This window comes from Pithys albifrons, chromosome Z (genome assembly GCF_047495875.1).
Source record: "Pithys albifrons albifrons isolate INPA30051 chromosome Z, PitAlb_v1, whole genome shotgun sequence".
Classification (NCBI taxonomy): domain Eukaryota; kingdom Metazoa; phylum Chordata; class Aves; order Passeriformes; family Thamnophilidae; genus Pithys; species Pithys albifrons.
The window spans coordinates 72,469,616-72,482,147 of NC_092497.1; the positions used below are offsets into that span (position 1 = coordinate 72,469,616).

The 12,532-nt window shown below is 37.4% G+C and overlaps 1 protein-coding gene across 5 annotated transcripts in view; it reads right to left on the reverse strand.

Annotated features, from left to right (window-relative positions):
- The window catches only part of PRUNE2 (prune homolog 2 with BCH domain), a 137,172-nt gene that overhangs the window by 25,734 nt on the left and 98,906 nt on the right, over positions 1 to 12,532 (reverse strand). The gene's annotated exons all lie outside the window — the stretch shown is intronic.

The following is a 12,532-nucleotide window of genomic DNA, read 5'->3' on the forward strand; positions in this document are numbered from 1 at the left end:
GTTTGGGAAACAGCAATGTTTCTTGTTTTATACAATAACAGATGTGAAGATGCTTGGCTTGTTGCTCCTGCAGTTTCTTACTACCCTCACTTTCCCAATGAAGACGACTACCATCATCATCTTACTATGTGCAGACAAGACTCTTTTGGTCAATCACTGTATCAGAGTATGAGTACAGTTTCTGTGATTTCTTGTTAATTTCATACAAATTATATATAAATGTGTACATGTAGGCCTGCCAAAGGCTTCACTGTGCTTAAAGTTGAATAAGATCTTTACCTCAAGCCCCATATCATCAAATTCCCAATACAGACATGGAAACTAGTCAACTCCCAATCGTCCACGAGGCCATAAAGAATACAGACAATTTGAAGCTATGGTCAAACATGCTTGAGTGCTCAACTTATAACCAAGTCCTGCCTCTCAATAAAAATGGGTTTTACTGATTTTGATTTTATCCTCACATACTCTATAGTATATCTTTCACAAATACAGTGATGAACAGCTTAATGACTTTTACAAAACATGCCAATTCTGGAATATGTTTAATTACTGTTAAATAAGGCTTGAAATAATCTTTCACTCTGGATACACATTAAAATAGTGAAAAAATTTGATCAAAGTATCCTGCTCATGAATAAAATGGATGACAAAAAAGTAAGGTACCATTTCCTTTTTTTTCCTTACTCTATAGAATTATCTGTATTCAAAGCACTCATACCGTCACAATTTCCTAAGAAAACATAAATAACTCATTAGAGTCTTTTGCTAATTTTTGGTGTCTACTCAATAAAATATGTGTAATGAATTCTAATGGTTTCATCTGAAATTACCAGAGAAAAATCTGAATTCTGAAGAAGTGCTGTAAGTAACAATTGGATAATGCAACAAACCACAATGGTGGAAAATGTGTGTGGGGAGGATGAATACTTCTAATCTATTTTAAATTCAGATTAAGATTTTATTTGGTGATTAACTCTTCCAAAAGTAAAAATATGAAGAATTCTTTGATTAAAGCAGCTCCGGTCTACTCAGATTATGACTTATGGGTACTCAAGGGTTTATGTTTTGGTCAGACAGAATAGAGTTTTCATACAGTAATATAAACCATTAATTTATAGAATTTCTTAAAAGCTTGTGAGGCAAAATGACATCTTTTCTGAACAAGCTTTGGAAATCACAGCAGGATGTTATTTGAAAGGAAACACTCAAAGCTGAGTGACAACTGAGACACAGGAGGACAGTGAATTTTCAGGTTTTCAGTATTTAAAAGAGACACTAGTCTCTAAATAAAATAAAAAGATATTTGAGCAGAATGAAAATCATCTTCTCTTCTGTATGATAAGAGCATGACTTTATTTTAGATACTTTATCCCTACAGAAAGAGTGATACTTACAATCTGATAAAGCAATTTCCCATAAGTCATTAATTGACAAATTTAGAGTTGCCTAAAATTTTTGCAATGCCTGGGACAGAAGTATTCTAAGTCATGCCATTTCTAGAATTGCATTAAGACTGCTTTTCTCCCTATGGCATCTCTATTTTTTTGTTTTTTTTTCTTTTGTTTGTTTGTTTGTTTAACACATGTCTAGTTGAGCTTTCTCTAGTCTCTTACACTTTCACAACAAAAACCTTGAAATGTTTTTCTGCTTTCACTGGGACCACTATAGCTGAGTTAAAACAGAATTTTATTTCACAGTTGTGTTTAGAAGAAGACTACATTTCCAAGGATTGAAAGATATTTGTGTTTCAATTTCTCCTGAAAAACAACTACAGGCAGTATACTCAAAAATACCCCTCACTTAGGGATTACAGTTAACCAGTGTAAGAATTTGTCTGAGAATTTGTAATTTAATTTTGTTGCTATACAGTGTTTTTAATGTCAATAACCCATTCTGTTCATATTGAGATATTTAATTTGGTAAGTAACAGTCTGTGGTCCTGAAAGCTCTGGGTCAAAGCAGGCATTTTTAAAAATCAGTTCAAGTCCAGTACGACACATATTGCTGACACAAGGTTCTTCATTGCATCTTCAATCATATAAAAGATGTCATCACCTTTCAGAAGATTTTTAGCAGAGATTAAGTTTCTGTGGGTTTTTTTCTGTTTGTTTGGGTTTTGTTTCAGTTTTCAGGGTGGAGGGAGTGAGTGGGGTTGGGGTTTTTTTGGGTTTTGATTTTGGTTTTGTTTTTTTTTTTTTTAATTGTGTCAGGTTCTTACTTATTCTCATTAACAGTCAACAGGCTTTCTGAAGAAGTAAGACTCTGACTTGCAAACTAGTCTTATTTTTCCAGATCTCTTGTGCTTTACCTAAGCAAATTAAAGATTCCCTGGCAGATGTCTTATGTTCAGTGAAACTTCTTATTGATCCAGTAATAAATTAGTAGGCAATAAAGGCATATTTCAAATCTTGTGGGTTTAGAAAGCCAGTCAGTAAGCATGACTTCTGTGACACTGTGCCCCAGCATATTGCTCCAGAACTGCCATCAGTAACAGAATGAGCCAGACGTGGAGGAAGGTAGTTTTCTACAGGCATAGCTCCTCATTTCTTAGAAACTGGATTTTTCTCAAAATTGGATTTTGAAAGTGTGTTATGCTTAGCACCTTTCAGAGTAATTTCTGGCTGTGCAGAAGCTCTCAGCAGATCTCAGCAGGAACCCTAGTAATGGAAGACAGACTTCAGAAACTTTACAACCTCCTCTTCCTTTCCCACAGATTACTTCACATACTTCCAAAATTCTGGCTTATAAAATTCCTTGACTCCTATATAGGTGCAGCAACTGATACCATGGATGATGTGGCCCAAAATATTACAGAAAGAAAAATATTTTTATTTTTAATCTCATTTTAATAAATGCTCCTTATTGAAGAAATAAATGAAATTACTTTAGAAAAGTCCATTCTAATCAGGTATGATATACTAGCTTGATTAAAAAAGTATCTTTTACTTGGAACAGAGCTCAAAGTCAATTAAATTTTTGTGTCATAAATGACATAAACAGACTCAGAGAGGTCATTTAAGGAAATCAAGTTACTGATTATTTTCTCTGATATTCAGGTCTACATACTTGTTCAGAAGCAGCTAAAACCCCCTTATTTCTCAAAGGTGAATCAGGGACAGATACTAAATTCATATGAAAGGAGGAGAGGCTGGAGGCTGAAATACATTCCTTGCTCTTTTTTTGGTTCAGACATTTTTGCAGCTCAATAAATTAATAAGCTTTAAATAATTCTTAGTGCCCTTTCAAATCAGTTTCTCAGAATAAAAGTTATCCTTCCTGACTTTTCTAGGTACAGCAGCATTCTGCTGTTTTGGAAAGAGCAGCTCTGAATATTCACAGCAATATGTCATAATCCCTATGGGCTGTGCTGCCTCACCCTCATGTCATCTGTGATATATATCACCAGTTTCTCAAACTGCTCTACAGCAATTACATATCAAGAATTTCTTTAGTCTAAAGCAAGAAATGTCTCCAATGCACTGCTCTGAATGAAAACCTACAACCTGCAAAAAACAGAAACATTAATCCAGCGGTGGCTGTCATCTTTATAAAGGAAATCCCTCCACTACAACCCACCGCAACTTACTCACCAGCCAGACTTCAAATTGTATACATTTTCTCAGGCTATTGTACTCACCATTGAAGAAATTTAATCTGAAATGAAGACTACAACTGTCAAACACTTTTCCTGGATAAGTAAGTCAGTTTTCTTCCATACTGTTCCCTCTATATACAGAAATACTTTTATACTTAAGTTTGCACAAGATTAAAAAGTTTTATATGAAGTTTCAAAGCATGATGAGTAAAAGGAATAATGTGGATGAAATATTGTCTGCTCATATTAGTATCTGTTTCGTTTGGATACTAAATAGGAGGAGGGGAGATGAAATACAATGAAAAAGTTATTCAGAGACTAGACATAGCGACTTCTTTCATATTCTCAAATTGCATGCATTATGCAGGTACACCCTGGTCTTGGAGGAAACAGAAGTCCTGCTTATAGCCCACTTCCTCGCTAGTTTGCATTGAAAAAGTGTTTTAAGGTTTTTAACCTGTTTTAAGGAAGAATGCACTAATTATGAAACTTTTGTCATGAAAACAAGGAAGGGAACTTAAACTCCTTCAGTTACTCTTTCAGCACACAGGCAGCACAGAGTCCTTCTCCTTTGAACCTCTCCCACCTCCACCCTGTGACACTATCCTTATGCAAGTACAGTGCCCAGAGAAATGAGAACTTGAGGGATTGGACATGAGAGTACAGTATTTTCCTTGGGAGGTATTAAAAAGCCCTTGGCATTTATCCAGTAATGCCTGTCCAATGACTCTCAGCAAAGCTGCATCTATAAGTGCCCTTAGTTAAAATTAAGAAATGTTAAATGTGTTGCCAGGCCAAAGGCCAGAGTAGGCAGTATCTTCTATAAATCCATCTGTGCCCTTTCTGTTGCCAGAAGCAACTTATTGATGGGTCTCACAGCATTTTGAATGCTTCACCTGGAAGATGTCTAAGGCAAAATGAGAATTCTGTCCTACTAAGAAGCAACTAAAAGCCTCAGAAGTGGAGTTTAAAGGAAATGGTTCAAGCACTCCACAAACTGCAATTTAAGGAATTCAATCAAGGAAGTGATTGAAAACACAAAAAGTGTTTTCTTAATTGCTATATTCTTCTTCAGTTTACAGCTCTATGCTACAGAAATTTATATTAATTTAAAGACAAAATATCTCACCAGACAGATATTTGCCTTAGAAGGAGCATTTTGCTATCACCTGTCTCTATAGCCACCTGTCATGGTTTAAGCTGAGCGAGCAACAAAGCACCTTACAGCCACTTGCTCACTTTCCCCCCCCCTTTGGGATGGGGTAGAGAATTAATAGTAAGATTTGTGGGTTGAGATAGGAATCATTTATATTGGAAAAAAGTAAAAATTTAATAATAATAGAAATTAATTACAACTCTACCCCTGAACCATCATCAGTCCCCTTTCCAGGTATCTCCCCAGTTTATATATTTGGCATGATGCACTACACTGTGAAATACTCCTTTGGCCAGCTCAGGTCACCTGTTCCAGCTATGCTCCCTCCTGGCTCCCTGTGCACGTGCTTGCTCATAGGTCATGAGACTCTGAAAACATCTTTGAGTCAGGGTAAGCACTACTTAGTAGCAACTAAAACACTGATGTGTTATCAACATTATTCCCATACTGAACCCAAAACACAGCATCGTGCCAGCTACTGAGAAAAAAATTAATCCATCCCAGCCAAAAAAAGGACACTTAATCCAACATTCACCTCACCTCATATAAAAGGTATCAAACCCCATTTGTTATCACAATTCAATGTTTCACACGTTATTTCATTTTTAGAAATGAAACTGTTTTGCATTTCTACCCAAATAAAACATCTTTCCCCGTCTTTGATATGTTATGTATGTGTGCTCCAAGGTTGTGGCTTGTAATTGCTGCACCATTTCTGTTCAGAAAGGATATTAGAGGTTCACAAACTACCACTACAATAGTATGTTTTAAAACAAAAGCAAATGTCTACTTTCTACTTTCACTACTTTTTCTTGGAGTGCTCAGAAAAGACAACATAGTCATTCCATCCATTTTAAATGGTGGAGGTTCTACCAGTTATAGGTGCAACTGTCCAAACTATGTTATCACTGAGATGTGTTATAGACCTTTAATGCTAATAGTCTAGTAACAAATCCTAATTTAATCTGTATGTGCGTGCATTTTGATACTTAACATCCATGTAAGATTGGTAGTTACATTCTACAAAGTCAGAGAACAGCTGAACTACTTCAGTACCAACTGTGTCTACAGCCGAAAAGAGATGCTCTAGGATAAATGTGACAGTGTATAAAGTTGAAAAATAACACCTGACAAAATATGGGCTTTACTGTAAAGAATGTTTGAAGAAAACATACAGAAAAAAACAGAGAAAGAAGCCAAGAACATTAGTCCCCGAAAACCCAAATGGACTGTTGTCTCAGCTTAAAAGAAAACTAGGATGTCCATCTGGACTAGGAAGGGGGCCTCTTGCCCAAAATCACCACAACCTTTGAAATTAAGAGACTTTAATCAGAAAATGTACAGAAAAGGATAACAGTGCTTAACTAAAAATAAATGCATATATATATGTAAAAACAAGAAAAAAGCCAGAAAATAATAAATAGCAACGCCATAACCAAAAACTTTCAACCAAATCAAGGTCTATCGCTGCCCCTTTGGTGCAGTTCTATTTAGAGACAGCAGGAGGCAATGCTGCGCCTCGGGAGGCACCAGCCGCAAATGTCATTCACGGACCCCAGCGAGGCACACAGATGGTGACCAGAGAGAGGTGGTGGTTCCAAAAAACTCACGTGGGAATGCTGGCCACAAGGGACAGGCTGAAACCCTTGGGTAGTATAAAGATCTTCTCCTTGTCCTTTTTCCAAAAGCGTTGGAAGGGGGTGGGGTTGGGGGGAGAGTGGCGGTGTTAGGAACTCCTCTGCAGGTCGCATTGCCCCCGAGGGCTCTGTAGCCAACCCAGCTGACGGTGACTGCACTCTCTTTGAAGCACAGCCCAGAGCTGGGGGGACCTGAGCCAAGGGAGGTCCCTCCAAGTGCTTCCACCAGCCCAACAAACAGTGGTTGGCACTCCCACAGTGGCCGGAGACAAAAGTGTGGCAAAACTCACAGAAAAAACTCTCTACCCCCACCCCAGTCCCCAGTCCTCCCCAGTCACAGAGTTGGAATTCAAAGCTATCAGCCGTCCTTTTGTTAGCTGGTTCTAGGAGCAGGCAGTGGGAGCTGGGCCTCAGGTCCCAAACCTCTCTGTTGGTAAGGGAGAGAAAAAAAATTCCATGACAGATTTTGAAACTATAACAACTGTGCACTAAGAGATGAAGAAAACCATTAGCAATGAACCCAAAGTTGCTTCCTATAACTATTTCTTCGCTACAAAACTTCTAGACAAACCCCAAAAATTTACACAGATGCCTCCTCTGTGATAAAAGAGACCACAGCATGAATTTTTTAGGGTCAGCAGAATTAATGATCCCTAAACTGTAGCAAAGTATGCAACAAATCAAAGTGACATACACTGTGCAAGATTTAGTCAGTATCAGAGGCTATGCTTGCCGTATATCTTCATAACAAGAAAAAGAGCATATTGGAAGGAATCCACTCCAGGATATCTGAGACTATAAAATAAAAGTAATTACTTTTACTCACAGCTGTATAAAATAATTATACTGTATACAGGTGACTTGTAAAAATGGATTAATTTTATAACCTCCCATAATCTGCATTTAGCAACCATGTTAGTATACTAAATTAGCCATGTTTCCATTACTATTTATTTTGTAGCTTTTAATCACAAATTAGTTCAGGAAAAATCTGTAGATTGAGCACTAGAATAAGACTTTTACTCCTGTATCTGGATGCAAACAAAAAAAGAAAAAATAGCTGTGGTGATTTGTTTATTAAGCCAAAAGATTTGTTAATCAAACATCTGTGCAAATGATAACTAATCATTGTCATTCTGCTTGCTGCATAGTAGATAATGTGCTAATAATCCCATTTTATAGACAAGCATGTCTCTTATGACAGCCACAGAATAAATCTTTGCCAAAAATGAGTAAAAATCTAAGTTCCTTGTTTTTAATACTTCACTTTTCAGACATAAGTCTTCTCTTATTGGTTATACTGTTACTCTGTTGTCCAGGTACTGACATTTTACTCCATTTTCGGCATGAAAGTTGGATGAAAAGGTTAGGCATGTCAGGAAGAGCTAATATTGTCTCTGTAAAAAAAAAAAAAAATCCTGTATTCTAGCCACAAGATTTGAAACCTGTTAAAATTCTCACTTTGGGCCAATGAAGACATTTTTAACCATTCTTTATGAAAATGTTTCCTATTCCCCAATCAAATTCATTGTTTAGTATCTGTATATCTATCTATCTATCTATCTATCTATCTATCTATCTATCTATCTATCTATCCTTGTCCATGTTCCTCTTTTTTAATCAATACTGTAAGCCTTCTTTTTTTCCCAGGTAGCCAATCATAGTAATGGGCTCTTCTGGCTGCTCTTATCAGTTTAAGGCTGTTAAAAACTAAAATCTGCTTTTCTTAAGCACATGCTGCTGCTTTCACTGCTGCCAGGCAGCTGCTGCTTTCACTGCTGCCAGGCAGCCACACACAGTCTGTCCTATCTTCCTGCCAGCTCCCTTCCTGTGTCACAGCACAAGAGAAGCAGGCAAAACCATGGAAGGATGCAGAATGCCATGGAGGGACAAGTGAAGGCATAATGAAATTCACTAGGTTATTTCAGCAACCTTATGCATATCGCCATGGATGAGGCTGGCTTATGGAAGGGATCCAAGGCTCCAGGCTTCTTCAATTATCTGTGACTTCTAGCCAAATGAAATAAAAACACATCTAAATAGAGAATGAGGAAAATTTGAAGACTCAAACCTAGATGTCTTGCTGAAATAGGGTCTTAGAAATGCAAGCCAGGCCAATGCTGCCTGCAGGAGAATGAGAAATCTCCAAAAGTCTCTTCCTAGAGATTTGTCACCACCAGGTAATAGGATGCTCAAGGAAAGACAGTGCAACCCAAAGTAAAATTATTTAATAACTTACCTTGTCCTTTCTGCATCCTCAAGCAGCATTAACCATGCAACATTCAAACACTGCTCTAGAGACAGGGCTATCATCCCTTCCTGGTGCTTTTCAGAGCTACTAATCACCTAAATAATATTTCAAAAATAATTTAACATAAACAGTTTTTTGAGTTAAAGACAATAAATTATTCACTGTTACAGAAGAGAATCAGAGAAATTAACTTTGAGACTGTCCATTAATTGTGCATTTCAGATACATGATGCCTAAAAACCTTTGGATTTTTTCTGAATATGTAGCATTCTATAACATCTATATGGCATTACTGATCCTCATGACCAGCCCCCACTGAAAAAAACTAGTATAATTAGAGTCCAATGGCTTCGGTTGGGCATCCAAAAAAACCTCAATTCAGTCAGGGGTCAGAGGAGAAGGACATATGCAATTCAAGCAGCTTCTGACTCCCGGTGACCTGCCCGACAACCTCGTAATAACTTCATGGCATGAGCACAGACAGGAGACAATTCTTTAGGGTAATGTTTTCAGAGTGTGTCTGTAAAATAGCACTGTTTTCACCTATGCCTTTTCCAGTGAAGTGCAGAACCTGCTGCTTCCTAGTATCACTAATATTACCACTCTAATAACACTCTCGTAAGTCAATATTCTGTGAGCAAAATCAGGCAGACAGTAAAAAATTCTAAGACAGAAATAACATGTCACTTAACATCTATTTCTTTGCTTTGGCATTGCATTCACATACCATGACATGGTCTTGCCCCATGACAAGGGCTATCCTCCGTCAGGTGCCTAGATCAATGCTCTTTAAATTTCACTGACACCATGGAAGATTGCCAGGATTAACATCATACAGTTGGGGAGCATGTGTGATGGGTGCTCCTCCATCAATATTGAAAAATGACAAGGCCTGGCAATGTGCTGTGTCCGTTCAAAGCAATATTAGCACTTAGAAGGCATGTTTCAACTTCTCTGACCTCTCTGCTCTTAAGAAATGGTTTTAGTATTCTCCAAATAATATTCTACATATCTAGATGGTCTGTTAATCAATAACCACTGCTGAACAAACATAAATCTACTATAACACGGTAATGCCAGAGAGAAAGCAGAAGTTAAATCAATCTGATTAAAAAGATACTTAAGTGTAACCTGAAAATACATTTTCTTTGAAAATCGTTTCTAAAATTCTTTAAGATGCCAGGCCTAATCATAGATCTGGGACCTGATTCTGACCTTTTACTTTCATTGAGCAATTAATTATTCCTTTTGCAAACTCAGCTTTAGTTTTCCTCACTTTAAAACCAGTTTTTCTTCCAGAGTGTAGAGTTCAAAGTGACCATTTACCTGCTGTACTGTGCTGTTAAGACTGTTCATGAGAATACCTGCAGCTCCAAATGATGCAACAGGCACATGAACAGCAATTGAAAAAGCAGCATGCACCTCCTACCCAGTGCAGCCATCTGCACTTTCAGGAAGTATGCTAATGCTTTGAAAGTAATTAATGGGGTAGAGGTTGTGGGATCAGAAGCCAAAAAATCTTCAGGAAGTTTCAAAATTTACACCCTACAGAGATTCTCACTGGACTTGTGGGAACTCCCCTCTAACTATTATCAGAATCTACACCTTATGAAGCATGTTTTTTTCCAAAGGAAGACATACTAAAATGCCTTGGACTGCTCTTAACTCTCAGTTGTAACCATTAGTTCTGAAACTGAGCTAATATCTGAACTTCCATGGCTATTTCCTCTTTACTAGTTGGCTTTTCTGTAATACTGTCAACTTCTTGCATTGCTTAATGCATTTTTTCCTCTGAGTGTCTGAATACTGACATGTATAATGATGACGCTTACTACCATCCTATACTAGCTGGAATCAAATCTTTCAACAAAGCATCTTAAAACAAGTGAGATCAGTCTTGTTCACATCATAAAATGTAAGAGATGACATTTAGAGCTGTTAATCATAAGAACTCACTTAACATCAAAATGTACAGGTTTTTATTGTCTGTCCATTAAAACATTAATATTCTTCTGACACTCCTTTACTCAGCCTTTGTACAATACATTGATAGACAGGGAAAGTTACATGGCAACATTTTTTTAATATTGTATGACTTCTATTTTTCCTCCACTCATATTACTTTTCTCTGTTCCTATGACCTTACTTTCTATGCTTCTCAAATAAATTTTATTTCTTCAATGCCTGAAATACTGTGAATTTGTATTCTCACTTCTGTGCTACTGTCCTGCCAAAATTTCCACCTTTCCATCTTTTCCATGTTAATGTAACTAGGATTTCACAACTTGTAATGTTCAATGCTATTGTAATTGATTCATATCTTACCTACTATGGCAAACTTAATTAACTAACAGCTACACGTTCCCTGTCTTGGCTAAGAAAAGGCTCTAAAAAGGTATTAATGTTAAACTCTGTTCTCTCTTAAAACTGCAGATATCAGAGATATAATAAAGAGTAGGGGAATTTAAGTGACAACGCAGAATGTGGAAGAGTAATTCTAACCAGCAGAGTAAAATGGAAATACCCTAATGGGTGTAAATTGGTAACTGAGAAGTTCTTATCTATAGTGGGTGATTTGCAGCTTGGAAAAAATATAGAAAATGCCCCAACCACGAGCCAGGGAAGACTGCTAATCAGGACACATAAACTATTGATGCAGTAAACCTGGCACCAAACATGCCATCCTGTAGCTTGCTTACTCTGGCAGGACGTGTTCAAAGCAGGAAAGATTCTCAGACCCTGCAGCTGGCAGGTCTAAAAGGCATGTGCAAAGGAAGATGGGAGATGCAGAAAGCCACCAGTTATTTACAGGAGAACTTTGTCACTGAGTTGGAAGAACCAGTGAAGCAGCAGGAAGATAAAAATCAAGTGTGGGAGACAGGATAAGGTCAGACTTAGCCAAAACAATGTGAAAGAGTCCGACTGACAGGAGATGCCAGATTGAAGAAATAATGTTCAGGAACAAGGTGCGAAAATGGGGCTTCTCCTTACTCCACATGGCACTCCTCACACATTATAACTTGGAAAATACAAGGGCAAGGTTACCTATATGTTCTACTGCTTTAAAAATGCAGGCGAAGCTGTATCCTACTGGGCTGCTGCCCATCAGGCAGCTCTTTTGCAGTTTGCAGCCAGCATTTTCTGCTAGGGAGATTGATCTTATTCTTGCAGGGCACAGTCAGCTTTCATCTGTTAGCCTGATATAAGGAAGTCTGATCTGCTGCTATTTTTTATTGCTGCTAGAGAGGCCACAAACTATAGGATATACTAAGAGCTAATAACTGAACAAGTTAAGCCATAAAATCCCATAAGAGCTAAACCATTTCCTTCAATGTCTAAAGGAAAACCAAGCAGATAAACTATGAAATTTGTCAAGCAACTGGAATGTCACTCCCATCCTCCCTTCTGCCTCAGTATCATTTGTTGCTTCAGTAGCACTGTAATTTTCTGGATTTTTGACCTGATAGGAAGTGTCTCCAGCTCTGAGGACACTATAGTGATAATAAAACTGTACTATTCACAGATGCTATCAAAACCATATTCTCACCTACCCATTATTTCTTTGTAAGTTTGAGAGCTACATCTTTTGCCAGAACAAAGATTGTGGCTTAAAGATTGATTGTGTTTTTCCTATCTTTTTTCTACAGATAGATTACAACCTGTTAAATAACACTGCTCTCCTGTTACTGCTGAATACTACACAGAGATGCCACAAACCCACAAGAGACTGCTTAGCGCAGGATCTAGGAATTTAAAGTAGTGAATTTACATGAAAACTAGACTTGTCTCTAACTACATGAATTTTCTCTAATATTGTTAAGATTTATGTAAGGTCAAATAAAAAAAACCCAAACTCATTTAAGACGGGGGGAAAAAGGCTATTTTACATC